This window comes from Cavia porcellus, unplaced genomic scaffold, assembly GCF_034190915.1.
Source record: "Cavia porcellus strain 051 isolate PalLab524CR breed Dunkin Hartley unplaced genomic scaffold, mCavPor4.1 scaffold_10, whole genome shotgun sequence".
NCBI classification, from domain to species: domain Eukaryota; kingdom Metazoa; phylum Chordata; class Mammalia; order Rodentia; family Caviidae; genus Cavia; species Cavia porcellus.
Genome location: NW_026947493.1, coordinates 49847435 through 49869629, shown reverse-complemented (window position 1 = coordinate 49869629; position 22195 = coordinate 49847435). Strand labels below are relative to the sequence as shown.

Below are 22195 nucleotides of genomic sequence, written 5' to 3'. Positions count from 1 at the left end.
AGGGGCCCATCTAATACAACTGTAAATCCTCAAATTCCAATGGCATTATAATTAGCATTAGAACAAATTCACATAAGGAATTATCAATTACATAAAGTAATTAATGCATCACATTATTTAACATCTACTTATTCCTGTCTTTCTAAGAGTATACCTAATAGTAAATAATTTGCCCTGTGTTTTCAAGATGTCAAATATCATTTTTCTTTATTTGAATGACTTGATCTAAAAGAATTCCTTGGGAAAGTATTAGGAGTGTCAGGTTTTATAACAAACCATGTGGGTGGAAGGTTTTGTTGGATTGGATGGCTTTTTTTTTTTTTTTTTTTTCTGACAGCAAACAAGTCTATCTGAAAGCATACTAAGCTCCAGCAGGTGCCCAGAGCTAATTTGGTTTGGAACTATTTTTAAAAAGCACTAGCTAAGTTTTATAACAAGTCATACCAAATGGCTATATTGTTTTTCGCTCTTTCTGCAATCCAATCTAGTTTTCACAACGTGACTCCAAACATAAGGCCACAAATTGTCCATGTCAGTAAGCAGATCTGAAGCACCCAGATTCTTAAGCCTTCTCCTAGATCCCTAGAAACAAAACATTTAGAGGTTTGCATTTGGATTTCCACTTAACACATTCCTTTCTGAGTTCTCTGCATTTCCTGTTAATAATTTTCATTTAAATCTAGAGTCTTGGCTGTAGCCAGCAAGGAAGACATGAGATGCTTCCCCGCAGCCAGATGCGGCAGGATTTGTGGGGCACAAGCCGGTGGCATGTGCTTTGGACGCGGGCTATCAGGATGGGTATTTACTGTCCCTATGGACTCTAACGGCTGTCCTGTCAATTGACATTCTTTTCCTAATGCTCTCGGATTAAACACCCACTTAGGTGTGGCGTCTGAAGAACACTCAGCTTTGACTCTCTCTACTATCTGCATTTATTCTAGCCTCTCCTCTCTCAAATGATGTAAAGATAAGATTGTTTTGGTTCATTCTGGTGTTTTATCTTTGTATATCCAAGCAGAGGAATTACAAATGCGCTATGTGGAACCAAAATATACATTTGCTCTACTCCTGCTGAGACAGCAGGTGTCATGTAGAGAACAAGAGACCTGGAGTCAGCCTGACCTGATTGAAATTCCACAAGGCCACCCAGCAGTGTGTCATCTGGGAAAGTTAATCAACCCATCTGAGGAAAGTGGGGATAATAATACCCACTCACAGAATGACGCTATGAAGATTAAATATGACTTTATATATACATCATGAAATCAAGCTCATAATTAATGCTCAATAAATTTTAGATTCCTCCCAACTACCTTTAAAAAAGAAAACAACCTAAGCCTGCATCATGTTCATGGTACTAGAAGGGCCACCCAAGCCATGACACACCAAACACTCTCAAGACTGACACAGACTATTGTTCTGTTTTGTTTGCAGCACTGGGGCTTAAGTCCAGGGTCTTCACACTGAACAGCATCACTAAAAAACTTTTTTCTTTTCAAATTTTGAGACAGTCTCACCAAGTCACTAGTTTCCAAACTGAGCTCGAACTTATAATCCGCCTGCTGGGATTCCAAGTGTGTGCCACCACATCTGGTTGTGGCAGTTATTATCAGTCCCCTTTTTCAGATAAGGGAGCTGAGGTTCAAGTAGTTGGGGTCATTTTCCAAAACCTCGCAGAAGTAGAGAGAGGGATCATCTAATCCCAACAGCATTCTTCCCCCAATTTTACCATTTGCCACTGACTTTTAAATTCAGTGATAATTTGAATTATATAAGTGAAAACCTAAACTAAGTAGTCTCCATTCTTGGCAGACTTGGTAAATAGAGTAATGAACGTGTAACAGAGAATTGTAACAGCGAGAGCCATGCCCAGCCTGATCCTGCGTCTGTCCCCAGCAGTGCAGCCAAGATCCACACTATACGAGGACAGAGTTGCCTTCCATGCTGCTGACTTCAAGTGGCTGGGGCATTAGGGCCAGAGTGGGCCACGAAGGGCAAGTGGTGGCCTAAAGCCAAGGTCCAGATGTGATGAGTTCAATGTTGACATTTTGAGGTTGCAGGGACAATGGGAGCGCTGGGCCATGCACTTGCCCTCTCTGCCCCCATTCATAGACAGAGTTTTGCACACAGAGGTCTCAGCTGCCTCAGGAAGCACGGAAAGGATGTGTCAGCTGGGTGGCTGTCAGACCTGAACCCCAGACGTAACTTCATTCTTATCTGGGTGGCCTCAAAAAAGCTTTGTCCTGGTAGAAATATTTTTTTAAAAATTACACTTGGAGATTTTTGTTGGTTTCATCTGACTTCATTTTACTAACTCCCATAATAACACTATACTGTAGATACAACTAGCATTGATTTATAAAAAATTTTGAGATTCAGACAGATTAGGTAGGAAGAGGTGGCACCTGAAGGGGAGCCCAGGCTAAGTGCTCACCCTGAATCCTGTGTACACCTCACAGCATCCATGCCAGGGGACCCAGTCAGTCACTCTCCCTCCTGATCTCCTGCTGTGAAACACAAGGGAATCCTGCACACAGTCACTGAAAGGGTGGCACTACAAAAGCATAATGAGGAGCCATGCATGCATCCCAGTTTTCTGCCCATGTCTGCCCATTCTCCGGTTTGTGAATGAAACTATGCGGAAATTCAGTCGAAATAACCAATTCACTTTTGTCCTGTCAAGTGGGTTTGTCATGTTGCTACAAGCAGAAGCAGCAACTACTGATCCGGGTCAAAGCACCCCAAACAATCCAGAGAAGATTCTTATCAGGGAGGGTCTCATAACACAGCCCAAAAGAACAAACGTAAGGCCACAAAATTCATCTTTGCTTGCAAAGCACTTCCTGCTGATCTTTGCTGCCAATCTATGAAAACCCGTAAATGTAATTTACAGTGTTAACGAGAGGAAGTCAGTTGGTCAGCTCAGTTAAAAGTCAGAATCATCATGCCTGAAAACTAAAATGCTATATGAAATGGGATGTGAAAACTGAAATGATAGGAGACCTAAGAAAGCAAAAAGAAAGATGGAGAGACAGAAAAATTTACTCAAAAACGCCAAGACAAACACAGACCTGGCATGGTTGGGTTACTCGGTCTGTATAACTCAGTCAACAAAAACCGTCAACTCAACTATGATGCTCTTTCCTTAAGATATTTTTGCTTAGTTCATATTATTATTGTTCATAACAGATTAATAAGTTAAGTAGACCAGGTTCTTCTCTGTCAAAATATTCTTGATAGTTTAGTTAACAAGAGCCTGGTTCTCCACAATTGGGCTGCTAGTCACTGAGATGCTTGTTGATAATGCCTCTTACTTCAGGACGGCAAGGCAGCCTTTCATAACCAGACTGTCCTGTTGTCTATTCATGCCTCTCTTCCAGATTCTGGGCTAAATTCAAGATCACAGAGGGGAAAAATCTTTGATCATGAAGTCAAAGACATCTACACATGGGAAGGGGAGAAGTACACAGGAACTTTGGAGCCTTTGTTTGGTCCTAGGAAAATATGTCTGTCTGTAATCTTAACTGAAGGGGTTATCAATCTTTATACTCCCTCCCATGAAATGGGAAACCTGGTAGATCATACCATTGGCCAGTATTTGCTGATAGGAAAATTTTAAATTCACCCTTGACATCTGAAGCATCAGTAATTTTAACCTATAAAATACACTAGTGACACTTAAATGAACAGAAAAGGATCGTATCAAACTTATGAAAGTACAGAACACAGGAACCAAACACAAAGAAGAGATTTGCAGAGGGCCTTAGATGTGCGTGCAGATAAGGCCTGGGGTTCTTGGGCAAGCTGGGTGGTGACCCACTGCAAAGCTCCTCTTGTGATGCAGATCAGGCCTCCGACTAATGGTCCCCTGGGGTCAGTTAAGTTTCAGACCCTGATCTCCTCTTTCTGAGGAAGAGAAAAACTCTTCCCTAAGCAGAAAGAAGGATATAACATAGAAAAGGCTATGTAAATCCCCTGGTTGTTTACCTCCCTGATGTAAATTTCCTTTAGGGATGTAATGTTCTTTCACAAACTTTCAGAGCCAGTCTTGTATCTGTAAGAGGCCTTTGGTTTCTCTGAATAATTCATTCAAAACATGCCAAAGGCATATATTTGGGATGGGATGTTTTATTCTGACACGCACTCCTAAACCTCAGTATGCATTGTCAGAAACAGAAAAGCCTTAGACCTTGAGATGCCACAGAGAAGTGTAAAGCAAATGGGAGAGACTGGAAAACGGTTTGGGAACAGCAGGAAAAAAACAGTAAACCATCATCATCTTTGCTTTCTCCCTCTTTCTCCTTGTGGGAGGTGGCAGCAAGTGTACAGGCACGTGTGCTCAGGAGAGCTTGGAATGGTGTTTCTCAGCCAAGTTTGCTACTTCCAGGGTACCTTTAAAGTATTTGCAGGGGTTGCTTCATCGTGGGCAGTCCTGAAGGATGGCTCGTGGGTCAGATGCCAAATGTCTCTGAAATGAGCATGCAAGGGCCAGACAGCAAACAATTATCCCCGTTTTGTAGTTTGTCAAATGTCCTGCCCAACATCCATGGAGATTAAACCCTGTTTGTAGTTATCTAAACTTAAATATCCATCAAATATCTCCACCTGGGTAATTTTTGCACTATTTTAATGTTTGTTACATTTTTCAGGCTTGCCAACACAGGGCAAACTGAGGGAGCACTGGGCCTGGGATGTAGCTCAGTGGTAGAGCACTTGCCTAGATCCTGAGTTCAATTCCTAACACAAAAGGTGGGGAAAATGGAGGGAAAACTTGGTACTACTTTGTTTCAAACTTTACCAAGAGTTCTTCGCCGGTTTCAATTATCACATTACCAACATCAAACCACTCAATGATGGCCATGAGTAGATCAGTTCTATATGTGCAGTATAGGGATAAAAGGACGCTTTAATAAACTCATACTCAGAGTACACTGGAGAAAGACACAGAAATTTATTGTCATGCCAGGAAAAATCACAACACAGGAGTCAAACAAAGGTGAGACTCAAAGGAAAGATTAGATCATTGAGCTTAAATACCCTCTTCAATAAGGAACAGGAAGGGCCATTATTAAGGGATAGTGATGCGATGACACATACCTGTAATCCCAGCACTCAGGGGGCCAAGGCAGGAGGATCACCATGAGTTCGAGGCCAGCCTGGACTGTTCAAGCCAGCTTGAACTACATAATGATATCTTGCTTCCAAAAAAAAAGCAAGGGAAAGCGGGGAATAGTGAATGACTTTCTGGGGAATTCACTAAACTTTGAGGACATAAAACAAAGCCAGGGACAGAGTCTGGAAAGCCTGCAGAACAGTCAAAGGTAAAAAAAAGTAATTTGCTTTGGAATGCTAAGTGGAACCAAAATGGAGGACAATGGTCTATAATGCAGCTCAGTCTGCATGTGTTTCCAGATGTACCCACAGGTTTCAGTCTTTCTCCGATGAGTTTAGCCTCTTCTGATTAGAGAAATTTCAGTGGTGTTCCTCTTTGGAAGATCCAAATAGGCAGATAAAAGAACTCCATAGGAAGCTTCTCCCTGTACTAGGGGAGGAAAAAGTCAGAGAAGGTCAGAAAAATCTGGACTCTAAAGTGGTTCTAAGGCCTTTCAGCAGGTCACTTACTGTCTCTGGGGTAGTGTGTTCCGAGCCTCCACAGAGGCTACCCCACCACCGTGATTTTATCATGCGCATAGCTGACTTCCAGAGTGTGCCAGAAGTACCAAGACATCACCATACTGAAATCACCATAAATTTCTTGCCTTTCATTTCTCCTTACATTACAGTTGAAGTTTATGTGCAGATAGGCTACACCATACGTTTAAAATACATTGCATGATAATAAAGCAAGAAGTAAAGATTTTGATTGTAAAAATAGTTTTGATTTTCTAATACCTTCTACATTTATTATTTGGATTGAAGATAATCCAAACAGTAGGAAATTATGAGAAGGTGCTAAGAAGTGTGTGCAAATTTGATGACAAATGATCTTTATATAATCATAAAGCCTGCCCTCACAAATCACAGAAAGGAAAATACCAACTGTGATGAACACCTTTTGAATGCTAGAGATTTAGAAAAAAAGTCTATATTTACATATATATGCATACAGATGTGAGGGCATCAGGCTGTGACATCTGTCACCCCATTGATGGGGTGATTGGCTGATGTGGCTGCTAGTGAAGTGTGACTTTCCTGCCTTACCACTTAATATGTCCCTCCTGAAGCTGCACGCTCTAAAGAAGAGGAGGACCACCCTGAATAGAGGGGGGCTGTTACTGCTATCAGGGGTGTAGGAGTGGCTGCGCTACCCTGTTAGAAGCTCCCAACAAGCTCTTGAGGTCCATATACATGCATATATTTAGAAACAGAGAAGCAAAATAAAAACAGAATTAAAGATTGAAAAATTTGATGCAGCAAGTTTTAAATCATCCAACAATGTCAGGTGTAGGTCTTTTGAGGGTTCACATAAAAATAATGCACAAGTCTCCTCCCTTGTCTTTAGTTTTGCTTTCTGGCAATTTCAGTTACCTACAGCCAATAATGGTACAAAAATACTAAGTGGAAAAACTCCAGGAATAATCAATTCATAATTTAATTTACATGCCACTCTGAGAAGCATGATGAAATCTCATGCCACTCTGCTCCATCGCACCCGGGATGTGAATTCTCCCTTTAGCCTGCATACTCACACTAAATTAAGGAACTCCCACCTCTTAGTCTCTTAGTAGCTACCTTGGCTATCAAATAGACTACCACTGTAGTATTGTAGGGCTGAGGTTCAAGTCACCCTTATTTTCCTTAATATTGGCCCTCAAAAGGCAAGTGATTAAAAAATGCCCAAGGGAACCCATACAGTGCTCCCTTTAAAGTAAAGGTTTATCACAGGTATGTATATATAGGAGGAAACACAGGTTATATAGGGATTTAGAAGGTTTCATACATGTACTGAGGATCCTAGAAATCCTGAGGATCTCCATGGATAAGGAGAAACTATTGTACTGTTAATTTTAATTTCAAGGAGCTATCTAAGAAGATTTTAATAATGGAAGTTGATATTGTGAAGAAAGAAAACAGTACAAGTTGAATTAAAGTTATTTTTTAAAACAAACGTGAGTGTAGGTATATATTAGTATGCTTATTTTTATCTTGGTTTGCAAAACTTTCATGAATCCAATGAGAGAAGAGAATCTGATAGAATTTTCTATAGTTAAAAAAAGCCAACTAGCTCTCTCTACTCCTATTTCAACCCAGCGTTATAGATTCTTCCCAAAATCTTCCAAGAAGCCACACAACTGAGCATGCAGTATCCTCATCATTCTGTTCTTCCGAGTGCAACATGTAAATGATTAACCTAGCAAAGAAGTATTTAGAAAGATAGGCAGGCAACAGACCTCACCTTTTGTGAGAACCCTAAAATTTGCCATAGTCTAAAAAGATGGCCATTGGTGGACCTTCTCCTTTCCAAGAACAGAGACCATCGGCAGCCCAGACAGCTGCTGAGGGTAGAGTCCTGAAGCAGCCAAGCAAGCAGGAAAGGGCTTCTCCTTCCCAGCAGTTGTCTTTTTCCTGGCAAACAAGTCAGGTGCCAGAAACTTTACCCACACTGGCAGGGACAGAGATTAGAGGAAGCAGGAGAGGGAGGGGCATCAATGAAGAAAATAAGGTCGGAGGAAAAAGTGAAAGACGGTGTCCTAGTGGTGACAATTTGAAACAATCTCAGAAAATTACATGTTTTCCAAGCACTCACAGCCTATCAAGTTTCAGGCAAGGTGCAAGCCTTCACGCGGTGCAGTTCCTCGGCATGGTGGCTCTCACCCAGAAAACAGAAAAGAGATCACTCACTTAGGAGTTACAAAATTATGCATGCTCCTGTGTTGAATGCTGGGTGTAATTCCTTTGTATTAAACAGAAACCTGTCCTTTCTTGAGCTACTACCAAACACCGGGCACTCCTCAACCTGTGTTCCTGCCAGCATTTAATGTCCTTTTGTGTTTCCATGACACCTGGCTTTGTCTGTATCTCTGTCACATCTTCTTCTCTCCTTCTCCTGAGCAATGTATACACCTTTTACAAATTCTTTCATTAGCCCTTATTTTATTCTGTAGCAAACAGGAAAACACAAAGTCATTTGGGGTCATCTTTTCAAGGTTGAGAAGCCTGAGCCACCCACCTGCTCCTGCTCGTCAAAATGAAATCTGCCAAGTGCTGAGTTGCTTGAAAATGTCCCCTTAAGTCATTTAAAGATGCAGCTCTTCATTTATCTAGCAAAGCATAATCTTCTTTGAGAACTGAGAACACTCTCTGTGACAATCACAGACAAGACATTCTTTTTTTATATATAAAGCATTCTTCACTAGGAAATAAGGGCCCATCTGAAAATGTCATCAGCTTTCTTGTTCACAGTTATTTTCTTTACAAATAGACCATTTTAGTTCTTCAAGGGACCATGTGATCTTGCTGATTGTAAGGGGAATTTTAAAGCTAACTTGCACTTGTATTTACAGTCCCTTACTGTAGATCTCTAACAAGCTGCAGAGATCAACAAGATCAGTATCATAATTGTTTCAAATCCAAGAAAGAGGAATCAATCTCTACCTCACATCACAGACATAATCAAGAGATGTTGATTTGCCAGTGTCTCTCTGGGCATCTCCACCTAATCCACTTGCCTTAAAAATCTATACCCCTGCTGTCAAATAATTTAAAGCATAAGATTACCCTCCAATCCAAGCCTAAATAAATAGCATTCCAGACTACTCTCAATTTTTATTACATTCTTCAACATGAACGCCAAGGAATCTTTTTGGGAGCTTCATAACATTCTTCTGAGAAGAAGTACAAGTAACCAATAAATACAGGACAAGTCCCAAGAGACGGACAGAAAGGAGGGTGGAGAGGGGAAGGGGATGAAAAGTATTGAGATATGTCTCCTCCTAAGAACCTCAGATCTATCATATTAAGGTCGGACTCTAATGACTTTGTTTCACTTGAACAACCCCTAAATCCCTTGTCTCCACATATATCACATACGTGAGTTATGACTTCAACTGATGAATATTTGAGAGAAGACCACAGCTCAGTCCCTAGCAGATGGTCTGCAGAGATGGAGGGGCAGGGAAGGGAGGAGAAGGGAATATAAAAAGAATTAAGATGTGTTCTGCATGTGTACCGGTGCTGTGTAATGAATGTGATCATTATGTACTGCAAACATGTGTTAACAAAAAGAAAAAAGAAAATAAATTTTAAAATAATAATAATAATGAGACCAAGCAGTTGGCCATCTGTTGTGTCACTGGTGGGAAGATGTTGCAGATCCTGTCTATGGTCATGGAAAAATGTTTTCAAGGGAAGCACTACCTTATCTAGTCTCCCTGTTTATAAGCCAACGGCTATTTTCTGGGAGTCCTTCTAGACTGTGATAACTGGTTACATTTTAGATTAATCCCTTATAAATCCTTACTGGGCCTGATATATACCTATGGAGCAATTATGTCACTGAAACATAGCTAATTCATATTAGCTATTCAAACATAGCTAATTCGGGGGTTTTTAATTCTAAAAAGCTTACCAATTAAACACAGCAGCTTTTATCCAGAACCGCTGCAAGCACCCATCCTCAGAGGGACCTTAAGACAGAACAAGATCTGAGAGAAATAAACACATAGTCTTACAGTTCTAGCATGGTTAGCTTGCATTCCTAAAGGATATTCATGGACATTTTTCCAAGTCCATACTCTCATCTAGTTTCCAAAGGAAATTCTGGTGTTTTTCAACTCTACTCAAAAAAGCCAGTGTGAGCTGGTAAACAGCAAAGCGCCAGAGCTGGCAGCATACTTCTGAAATTATTCATTTCCAGATCTTTTGCATCACAGACAGGAAACTGAAGCCCAGAGGCGTGCACTGACTGGCCTGAGACCCCACAGCTACTTATTGCAAAAGCTTGCCTGACAAACAAAAAATAAGTTTCAGAAGACCAAACGGTGAAAATTCAGGACTCTTCTGTAATTTAACCAGCGTGGGACAGTGTTTGATATACCTCGAGTGCTGTTTCAAGTCAGTTTGTCAGACATTAATGTGCATTGGAAGCATCTAGAAGTCTTGACAAAATGTAGCTTCTGATTCAGTAATTTGGGGGCCAGGCCTGAAACTGCATTTCTAACAAACCTGGGGTATTGTTGATACAAACCAACCAACTCATTTCTGTAAGAGCAAGAATGGTTGGCCTGTTTTTCCTTTCTGCCTGCCGGCCTGTCTGTCCATCTGTCCGTCTCCTCACCCCAGAATAGCCAACCACTACACCCACATCTCTCTCTGGTTCATTCAACAAACACTATGTGACACATACCATATGAGCTGCTGAAGAATGAAATAGAAGAAAGCCCCTCCCCCCATAAAGATTACATTCTAGTGCGGAGAGGCTACCAATTTGTCAGAGCATAAAAATATGTGTATTGCATAGTGTCTTGCTAGATGATGAGTGTTGCAGAAAAATAACAGCAAGGCAGAGGGTAGGGGAACTGAGGGGGAAGGAATTGATTACAATGTTAATTAAGGTCATCACAGTGGCTTTGCAAGATAAGAAAGTGACATTGGAGAAAGATTTTTGAAGTGAGGGAACTAATTACATATATGCTAGGAAAAAGTCTTCCAGGCAGAGAGTGCTAGTCCCCAACCAGGTGCTAAGTCCCTAACGCAGAGAGAAATGCTTAAGGAAAGGCAAAACAGCCCCTGGATCTGGGGGGAAGGTACGCCAGAAGAATTTGAGGGGTAGTCAGAGAGGAAATGAGTAGGGAAACGGACAGATGGTGTCATCTCTTTGGCCTTAATGTGTGCTTTGACCTTTACCCTGAGCGAGACAGACAAGGTCTAGAGTGAAGGATGACCTGGCATAGCTAAGCCACTAGAGAACAAAGACAGAAACCTGGAGACCAGCAGGCAGCAACTGCAATAATTCATGTTGTGGTGCTGGTGAATCAGACGACAGTGGTGGCCGTGGAGACAGTGAGAAGAAGCTGTAGTAAGATCTCAGGGGTCAGGATTGCTTGAAGATGTAGGAGATCAATGAAAGACAAGAGTCTGAGATATTTCCGTGGAGTCTGTCCTGAGCACTTAGAAAAATGAAATTCTCCTTGCCCAAGATTCAAAAGAATGCAAGGAAAGCCCCGTACCATCCCACCCCCTCTCCGGGAAGAAAGATCTGAGTCCAGCTATGGACACATGAAGGTGGAAATATTAGAGATACAGAATCGATGGTTGGCTCTATGACTCTGAGTTTCAGGTCTGGGACAGGTGTGGGCTAAACACTGACACACAGGAGCATCAGCACACCCAGCCATGGGACCAGATGAGATGTCCAAAGGAATGGCTGCGGGAGACGAGCAGCAGAGCTCTCTGGCTACGCCCTGGATACGATGATGGAAAGAAAAACAGCAGAAAGCTTCTGAGAAGATATGGTCAGTGAGGCAGGAGAGAAACATGGAAGCATGGGGCCTTAGAAATCAGGAGACAGTGTCTTTTGGAGCGGGGAGTGCGCAGTGTCCGCTGCTGCTGAAATATCAGAAAGAAAAAGCTGAGAGCTGAGCTTTGGATTTAGCAAAATGGAGCCTATAGGTGGCTTTCAAGGATTCTTTTTAACCTATGTGAAGACGAAGAAAACCTCATCAACAAAAAGAGAAAAAGGGCACAGCCTCTGATATTAAGCCTTCAGGGAAAGGAGGAGGAAGAAGCCACTGTGCTGGCATTTAAGGGACAGACCTGCACACACCCAGCTGAGATGCTGGTGTGTGCACGAGCTTCCATTTGTCATGACTCAACAAATTATGCAGCTAACTTACTAAGTCTTTGTTCCATCTTCAACTCTGCTCTGAATCAGGCTTAATCTTTTAAGTGGAAGAAAAAATAAATAAAAGGTCAATGAGCAGGAATAAAGCCATCATTCATATGAGTCTGAACTCAGTTCATCACGTGAAGACATGCTTGCCACATTCTTTGATTTGACGTTCATTACTCCACCAGTGGTTTTTTGTTTTCGCTGTTGTTGCCACACCTTTGGAAGAACAATACTGGGGAACACACACTGCCGTTTCTCAGAACTCAGCCCACAGAGGCCAAACATCCATGGTCAAGGGCAAGCTTGCTCATTCTGTCATCACACACTCTGCTGTCTTCAGTAAAAATCATCGCCTATCACCAGCATTCCTGCCAAGTTACCCATTTAGAACTGTCTCTTTTTCACACAAAGCCATATGTGAATGCAGAGGAGAGGATGTACTTAAACCCATCAGAATTATTTCATCTCAAAAATGGAAGATCTGCATTGAAAATTCCTGAACAGTACCTTCTAACTCATTAGCATTTGCCAATAACTTAGTTAAGCTATATCTAAGATGTCTTAGTTACAGAAGGTAAGATATACTTCTAGAGATGTACTGAAGACATTGTTTACATGGCTGTTCCACTTTGTTCCAACTTGTTGGAAAGAACTATCATCAACCCCTATGGATAGCAAATAGGAAAATCTCAGTAAATCTCATCAGAGATGCTACTGCTTGAAAAATAAAAATAATTCGACTTTCATTGAAGATTGCCTTTGTAGCATGTTTGAAAATGGAGCAGTGCAAAGAAAATTAATAACAACATTCAGAGAGGATATTTAAACCACTTAAGATGTGTTTCAAATGGTATCTACTTGTTAAAAGAGAGCTGTCTACGACATTATTCGCACAGAAAGACAGGATATAGATTTAATTAACCATCATGGAGAGCTCTTCATGAGTTTGCTGCTCCTTCCCATTGACCTTCTAAACTCGTAAGATTTTGTTGTAATTTTGGACCCCCATACACACCCTTATCTATAATCACACAAATAAATAAACTGCTTACCAAACCTACACATTTTATTTGCCAACACCTACATTCCACCAGCAAGTAGTTCTTCCAGTTTCAAGAAAATAAAACAAGTAGGCCTTTCTTTTGGCCCACAATAACCACTTTTTTTGAGTCTTAAATGGACTACTCTAAAAACTGCCTTTTCATAATTATATAATTATAATTTTAGCAGTATAAAATTAAAAGAAAAAATAGTTCCTGCTTGAGTAAGGAATGTATAAAAGAGATTTCCCTGTTCCCCGGCCTGTAGATTTCATCACAGAGCAGAAATGATCAGAATCTGTGCTTTAAAGAGAAAGTGCCAAGACTCATTTACAAAACTCTAAATAAAATTATGCTTTCTTAAAATATTATTTTTAGATATTAGGTTGTATAAGAAACCTGCAGATGAAATTTGAAGGCAACTCCTCTCGAGATATAAGCAGGAAAGGCATATATTAAGCATCTTACCAGCCCAGGACCAGCAGATGATGAAATCTGACAGATTGGCTGGCATCATCTCCCCCATTCTGGGTGCTTGTCTCATGCAATCTGCTCCCACGGGGCTGAGCCATTGCCTTGTTCTAAAAACATCTACCACACACACACACACCACCTCCGATCCTGGAAACTGAAGAACTCTACACTGTGGTAAACATTTGTTCTCTGAAGTTTTCTTTACTAAACTTTTAGGATTCATATTTACCACATGCTAAGAATGTACCAAACATACAACATTCAGAAAATATCCTCCAGTACTATCGACAACAGTTCAGAAATATGTGTGCAGTGAACTTCTACTGAGCACTTGCTATTTGCCAGGCACCATGGCAGGTATCCATTAAAGGGGAGACCAGTGTTCTCTCTTTCTCTCTCTCTCTTCTAGATCACTCTCATTTGTATGCTTTTGTGCTAGGGTTTGAACCCCGAGCCTTGCATATGCTAAGCAAACTCTGTGCCACTGAGCCATCACCCCAGGCTATGGTCTTCTCTTAAAGGAGAACAACATATATGAAAAAACAGTATCACAAATACAGCATGAACAGTGCAATAAATGAAGAAAAGGCAGCATGCTCGCTCTGTCTGGGAGACTGAGGAAAGCCACAATGAAGAAACTACATCTGAGCTGGCAGGAAGAATGAAGGGCAGAAAGAGCATTGCAGACATGCTAGCACCCTGAGACCTAGCTGGGAAACCAGAGTGACAAGGGACAGAGCACAGAGATGCTCAGGCTGAGTGACAGGTTGGCAGGAAGGATTTTCAATGTATCTGATACAAAAAGCAATGAGAAATCGTGAATGACTTTTAACCAAGGAAGAGCAATCACACTGAATTATATAATTAAATCATTGTGGCAGACTTAGGAGTAGAGATTGAACAGGCTGAGACAATCAGGCCTTGACACAAAGCTGTGGTGACGTAGAAAGGGGAGGCAAGAGCTGGTCTAGAGATGAGATGAGCAGGCTGTGGGGACTTTCAGATTCTAGAGGTGAAGAACAAGTAGGCATGTGGAATGACTCCAATGATCACAATTACAATGTCAGGTGAGATGGACTTGCATGGTCCAGAAGTGGAGATGTGGGAGGAGAGGCAAGTTTGGGTAAGGAAACAAGCTAGGTGTTCACGAACAGTGCAATAAATGAAGAGAAGGCGCATGCTTGCTCTGTGTGGGAGACTGAGGAAAGCCACAGTGAAGAAACTACATTTGAGCTGGCAGGAAGAATGAAGGCAGAAGGAGCCCTGCAGACATGCCAACGTCCTGAGACTGGACGGATTGTCTGGGAGGATGAGAAAGCGGGGTAGTGGAGGTTAAGGCTGGCAGTCTTTTGTGCTGAAGTCAAAGGTAAACCACATGACAGCAGGAGACAGGAGAGAATGGCGGTCACAGAGTCAACAGATGTGACAAGTGGCCTGGATAGTGATACGTTATGGCAACTTGTATGAAAGAGTGTAACCTAACTGGACAGAATACACTTAGGAGCGATGATCTTGGGGGGCTAACTCAAGAGCATCTGGGTACTCCTTTTTCCAGCGTGGCCTTCAGCTACAGATATGCAAACTCGACTGAGAGCCTGTGGGAAAACTCATACTCCCCTGATAAAAGGAACAGACACAGCTAGTATGTCTTCCGCCTGTATTCTTTGAATGAGAAATGATGCCTAAAAGTTATTTGAGCCAACCTGTCACCCATGAGGTGACAGTCAACACATGGTTGATGGCAATGAGATACATAGATAGAAAGACCCACTTACCAGCCCAAGGACTAGGGAGCCTATAGGCAAGGTCCAAAGAATAGCAGTGACATTGCAGGAAAAGTGGGCTCCCAATAAATCCAGACAAAGGTGTTTATTCTAAAAAAGGTTGGGACACTGCCCTGCTGCTTCCCCAGCATCAGCACAGTGCCTGGCGTGTCACAGACATGCAGCTTGCACCTGGATGGCACAGTGGAGGGTTTGATGGAAGACCCACTATGCTGAACTGGGTGAGGACAATTCGGTTGTCCAGTTAGACCAGGTTGGCTTGTGACAGCAGTCTTTGGTCACAGTGAGGTGGGAAGCAATGCTGGGTGACTGGGCAGAGGGAAGACAGGCTGACTGTGCTCTCTGCCATTATGGCCTCAAGTGCCAGAGATCAAAAGGCAGAAATGCTGCTTACAGAGAAAATAAAGTAAAGCCAATGTATCAGCCATGTGTCTTCATAAATTGAATGGCAGAGGTAGTTATGGAGGCCTTGTATTTCAGGAGATGTATACTATTAGTACTGTGAAAGAAAGTGTCACTCTCAAAAGCCCATAGCTTCCAGTCCCACCCAGGAGACCTGGGTGACACAAGGCATCTTGTGAGGAGTCTCCTTGGTCTTACTCTAGGAAATCCATGGTTCCACCACCCAGTCTTGGATCTTCTGCTTCATCCATCTTAACTGTGTCTGAATTCAATCTGTAAGAACTAATCACAAAGGCAGAAGTTGGACATTGGGCAAGAAAGAACCAGCCACTGCAGGATTCCAGGAGGCGCACCCTTGTACAAGATGGTGCAATATTGTCAGGAAGCATTCTAGAAAAAGATGGCCTTTCAGCCACAAAAGGGAAGAAATTTCCCACTTAACAAATGTTCATAGAATTCCCCACAAAACCTCTCAGCCTCCCGAATTCCCCTGCCTCTTATTTCCTCCTCACATACCTCTCTCTCTAAGTGGCTCCTGCCTGTACTTCTGCTTCCCTACGTGAATTCAATAAAGAAAATAAACCCAGTAATACCTTATGTGACCTTGTTTGCAAATATGTACATTGAAAATACATGCATATACCAGAATTGCATGGAAAAAGAAATAAAATTGTTGGCCTCTGCAGCATGTGAGCCCTGCTCTGTTTCCAGAGACATACTTTCTATCACTTAAATAATATCTAAATTTTCCACTTAAGAATGACATTTTCATGTGTTAGTTTCACATATATACTGTAATTCTAAGGGAGTTCTACCAAATCATTGGAGAAACTAATCTAATTTTCAACAGACCAATCACGTACTCCAGTTAAAACTGCACTGAACACTTGCTCTGTACTAGCTTGCTCACGCACCCAGGAAGGCGAGTCCTGACAAGATGCAGCGCCATCTGTTGACCACACTCTAAAATACAGCCTGATGGTCCTTTTTTTAATCCTATTCAGGCTCAGGGGTCATTCCCATACATAAACTTACTTCCTGTGAACTGATCTTTAACATCGTAACAGGTTTAATAGAACCAAAGTGATAATGAGTACAATAAAATACTGACAATATATTCTGCCTCCATTCTTCTAATCCTACAGGTTATATCCTACAGGTCAATTTCAGGAAAGCATATTGTTATGTCTTTGTATTGACTCACTGATCCATCAAATGCATATTGCTGAGCACCTGTATATCCCCACAACACGTATCTGGTAGAAGACTGGCCTAGCCCCTGGCCCTCTTGAAGCATATTTCTCTAGAATCTGACCACTTCTGTCTCCCACATGTGTGTATTATTGATGCCAGAGCCTCTTCGCTGGTCACCTGCTTCCATTCATGAACCTCCACAAATTCTCCTCACCATGGCGTAGGAGGAACACTTTAAAGCTTAAGTCAAGTCATGAGCCTTCCTTGCTCTAAACCCTCATCCGGAGTAAAGTCCAACCTTCCTTGATAAGACCTGGCCTTTCCTCTCCACCCCGATCACCACACCAACCGTACCGGCCTCTCTGCGCTTGCTCAACTTGAGAAGCTTCAGGGCCTTTGTGTTTTCTGTGTCCTCCCTGGACATGCTTTCCTCGTATATCAGCAGGACTGACTCTGGGCCTTTGCTCAAGTAACACTTTATCAGTGAGCCCTTTTCTAATCACTTCTCATGAAATCCCAAGGCTCCAGCGCCCCATGTGGGGACCCTCGCCTGCCTACCCTTTTTTCTCTCTTCCCAAATACCCACTGCTGTCATACTGTATGCAGATAATTGGCTATTTGTTGGTTTATTGTCTGATTCAACTAAAACACAAGCTCCATGTTTTGTTGACTTTGGAATCTCCAGCACCTAGACCTACATGTCACCCATCGGCTGAACAAAATCTTGCTTGTCTCCTATGTATCTCTCTCATCCTCCAGACCCTGCTTTCTGAGGACAGGGAAGAAAACAGATCATGAGAAGCCCTCACAGGAACTCTTTGGTCTAGAACAAAGAAGTGCTGTCCTTTGTATGTTTTGAAACAAGGCCAGTTCACGAGTGTTCTCTGTGTTCACAGAAGGGATAGACTTGGTTTAATGGTCTCAGTCACCGATTTTAAATTCTTAATAATTTTTATATAAAGGAAGCTGCATTTTCACCTTGCTGTGAGCCCCACAAATTTTGTAGCCTCTCCTGTTTTGAGGATTTGAGGTAGGAGATGTATGAATAAAGAGCCCACTGAAAATAGCACAGAAAGATAAACAGTTCACTTAGTGCATGAGCAGTTTACAATCCGCAGTTACCAGCTATTGCATCACTACTAATTCAAAGAAGTCAGCCTGTGGGATACTTGCTTTTGTAAGTCTTCAGGCTCACTACCCCCTCAGTGAGTCATGGCATCCTTACGAGTAGTTCTCCCTTCTCACGAGGCCACAGGCTGGAATTCCCCACCACCAATGTCAATGTCCACGCATGCCAAGAGAGAAGCAGTAGCACTCATGGATAAAATTGCAAAACTGACAACTCTGAGCCAGCTTAAATTTAAAATAGACAGGAGAGTTTCATTGCAGCGGGCAAGGGAAGTGATCTGTGGTTTTGCATTAGATGTTCCTGGAAGGAAAAGAGGGGACTGGGTCCAGGAAAGGGAGGATGCTCAAAGGTAGTGTGCAAAGCAGGAAGCAGAACAGAAAGGTGAGGAAGGGTTCTAACACATCTCCAAAGCTCAAGACCCAATAAATACGGACTTGTGCTTCCCTGGTCCTGTAGGGAAGAGTGACCGCAGTGAAGAAGAGCGCACAGGCACTCCAGCGCCCTCCGCTGGATCCCGGAGGGACTGCTCTGTGTCCACGGGTCTTTCCAGGCTGAGAGATACACACAGAAAGGGGATGCAAGTACAGGGAGTTAAAATGTGGACAAGCAACACTTTACCCTGCTTCTTTTAACACAGTGAATTACTAAGCAGTGTGGAACAGCTGCTTTGAGAAATCAGAGGAGGGGGGAAAGCCTGAGGTAGGTGAGACCTTTGGGGATGAAGACAGACTTGAATTTGTTCTTGAAGGAGAGCAAGGATTCAGATGGGGATAGGAGGAGTTAAGAAGTGGAAGAAAAAGCTTCCAGACAAAACACAGAAAGAAAAGAACAGAAAGAGCATCCTGAGTTGAGCTAATACCTTGAGTGTTAAGGTCTGTATCCAGATGAAGACAAATGATGCTTTTCCTCAAGCAACAAAGACAACGTCTACTAAAGATAAAGGAGAGAGAAGGCACATAAGGAGCTTGGAGTTAGACATTTAAGTTGGGAAGTCTCACTTTGCACACCCCTGTGAAACAGAAAGTAGGTAGTCAGATGCAAACATTGTCCCAAGGGAAGTGCTGATGTAATTGAGTGCCTGTGAGGCAATAGTTAACCTTTACCACGCCTGAGTTTATTAAGCTCCCTGCATTTCGACCACACCAAGCTCTGTGACACCTATGCTGAGGATGTAGCTCAGTGGTAAAAAGCCCACCTAGCATGATGCCTATGCTGTAGGTCTGTGGGTTTTGCCTGTTTTATGGTACTGAGGATGGAATTCAGGGCCTTTGCATGGTCTTTACATCTCCAACCCTTTTTTAAAAAATATTTTGAGACAGGGTCTCCTTAAGTCACTAAGGTGTTCAGGCTGAGCTTGAACTCAGGCTCCCAAGTGCTGCAGTTGCAGGCATGGGCCAGTACACACAGCATTTCTAAGAACTCCCAATCCTATCCCAAGAGATTCTGGTGTAGGTGGTGGTAATGATGTAGGGGAATGAAACTGCCCACCTACTAAATGTCCAGTATGACTTCGTGTTCTCTAACACTGAAGAATGAATTTTAGCAACAACAGAGGTTAAGAGTAGAATCTATTTATTGACAGAAAGCTTCTGTCCAACAGAGAGACAGAACGGGTCCCAAGTGGGGTTGTCAAGGACTCTGTCTTTTACAGGGACTTTTATAGAGTAAAATCATGGGTTTAAGGTGGGGAAAACTGGGAACTCAAAAGGCAGATGGGCATAAGGTGGGACTGAACTATGGTTAGCCAATAAGATTAATAGCTCAGGTAAAATTGATTACATTAGGGACAAATGGGAAAAGAAGCCCGTAGAAAGTGTCATTCTTAGAAAGCAGTGAATCTTCCCTAGGAGACTGTGATGGTGACTCCTGACTTCCTCAAAGTGATAGGGAACTAATTAGAATATCAGTCCTTAGGATGTGGATGCTTTTGTTTGATCTTTTGTCTTGAGGCCTGGCCCATAGCAGGAGGTATCTGTCTCCCTGACAGTTGCAAGGTATCTGGGCTTTGGAACTGGCTTCTTTGAGGACCTAGCCATGTCTCACTGCCTATAATATTTCTAACTAACTCAGCTGCCTGCAGCAGTGGGACCACATGCTACACTGTTCTTTAAACTGTCTCCCAAGCCACTGGCTGATCAACGCCAACACTTACATGACAGGGTTGGCCATGACAGAAGGCCAGTTTTCTAGGCCTTCAGGCACATTTGCTGTCCAACTTTGGAAGAATGTCCATGAGACTTTTGGTTCTTCTTTCTTATCCAGAGGCATACCATATTCACACCAAGGAAGATTTGAAGGATGCCCTTTCTCCATCCTCTTGGGCTGTTATAACAAAATAGCACAAACTGAGAGGTTTGTAAACCACAGAAATCTACTGCTCACAGTGCTGGAGGCTGGGCACTGCAAGATGAAGGTGCCAGTGGATTAGGTGATGGCCCTTATTGACATGTCCTAACTCAGGAGAAGGAAGAGGCAACTCTTGGGGGTGTTTTTTATAAGAACACTAGTATCACTGTACCCTGGATTGAATCGTGCTTTCTAAGCCCTCACTCTATCACCGAGCTACATCCCCAGGCAATGATACCCCTTTTACGATACCATTCAGAGAAGCTCTGCCTTTACAACCTAACCATCTCCCAGGGGCCGCACTGGGAGCTGAGATTGTAACAGGAATTTTGAGGTGCACAGGGAACGAAAGTTAAGGCCAAGCTCAAGCAAATGGGTTTCTTTTCGAAAATAAATCATCTAGGCTCTGGCCATTTCTGTCAAGCTATGCTTTATAAATGAAAAAAATAAAACCCCAACTTTCATAGATAGAAGCTCAGGTTGTCATGGCCATGGAAGCTCCTGTACCTACCTGGAGTCAGTAGGGAGGAAGTCAGGTAGTGAGGATGGCCTCCCTCTGAAAGGATTTTGCCCTGGATGGGAAGCTGCGATGGTGGGAGGCTGGGAGGCAGAATCAAGGGGCTCTATCTTGAGGTCACCTTTCCCGCCCTTAGTCAATTTACCTATGGCCCAAAATAAATTCCAATGGGCTACCTGTGCATCAGTAATGCCCCTTAGGCACCACCCCAAACCTAAGCTATATATACGCCCCCACACTACGTGTCCAGCAGAGAGAATGCCAGACCCCAGAGGTCGTGGAGTCTCTCTCCAAATTCTTAAAATAAAGGCCACTTTTATTTCATATTTCTTATCTTTTTAGCCGAGCCAAAAACTCTATCACCCTACCAACTGAAATGAGCCAAGTCTTCCTCAACTGATTCATGCACTGTACAGAGTTCTACCCGAGTCCCAGACATCAGAATCCCAATGGTGCCAGACATCAGAATCTCAACAGTAAGCAAAACTGATCTATGTGTCCTTTCTCCCTACATTCTAGTAGTAAACAACAGAAGGTATTTTCAAACAGTAATTAAAAGCTTAAAAAAAAAAAGATTTGGCCAAGCATGCTGGTGCATGCCTGTAATCCTAGCACTCAGGAGGCTGAGGCAGGAGGATCGCCATGAATGTGAGGCCAGCTAGGGATATGTAGTGAATTCAAGACCAGCCTGAACTGCATGAGAGACCTTGTCTCACAAAAACAAAGCAAAAACAGAACTGGAGAAGAGTGATTAGGAAGTAGGATGTGGGTACTTTAAACAGAATGGTCAGAGAGTCTCTGAGAGGTGACATTCAAGCTAAGAACTGAATATCAAGAAGCAGTCAGGCAGGTCCTCTGAGGGAAATCTCACTTGCATGTGGAATCTAAAAAAAGTCAAATTTACTGGGCATGTTGGTGCTGTACTCTAGCAAAAAGAGCTTCGTTATGTTTGTGTTATGCCTAAGTTATAAGACCAAAGTACCTGTAACTCATCATACTGTTCTGTATGTGTCATTTTTCTGGTTGACCTGATTGATATGTTAATCAATGCTCCCCTATGATATGTTAACCATTGCTGCCCTCTGCAAATGACAGATGTTATCTAAAATTGAGTGCTAAAATAAGCTGACAAAGGATTGTTAATTCCTGTGAGACTTCTCTGTCCTCTGCAAAGGGAAACAAAGGTCTTCCTCATTCCTTGGCAGATCCTGATCCACGCCCATAACCCCTTACTTCATAAACCATGCTTTCTACAAAAAGTCTAGAAAGTTTTGAGGAGACACACAGCTTTCGCAAACTCCAACTGCACTGTGTCACTGGGCCCAGGATAAAATAAATCAGCGCTGCTTTTAAAAACATGTCTTGCCCCATTTTTGGACTCGAGGTTGGGGGGATAGGGGCTCATTTTTTAAACTACAAGAGTTGGCAGATGCCTGCAATTCCAATACCCAGGAGACTGAGGTAGAAAAGTGTTGCCAG

The 22195-nt window shown here is 42.5% G+C and overlaps 1 long non-coding RNA gene across 2 annotated transcripts in view; it reads right to left on the bottom strand.

Annotated features, from left to right (window-relative positions):
• Positions 1-4927: 4927 nt before the first annotated feature.
• Positions 4928-22195, bottom strand: part of LOC106025755 (uncharacterized) — a 35395-nt gene continuing 18127 nt past the window's right edge. Inside the window, exons 6-7 of one of the 2 annotated variants that reach the window (XR_010050186.1) lie at positions 20006-20175; positions 4928-5542 (exon numbers count right to left, since the gene is read on the bottom strand). This is a non-coding gene — a long non-coding RNA (uncharacterized LOC106025755). The remainder of the gene's footprint in view (positions 5543-20005; positions 20176-22195) is intronic. The other variant, XR_010050187.1, reaches the window with a different exon arrangement.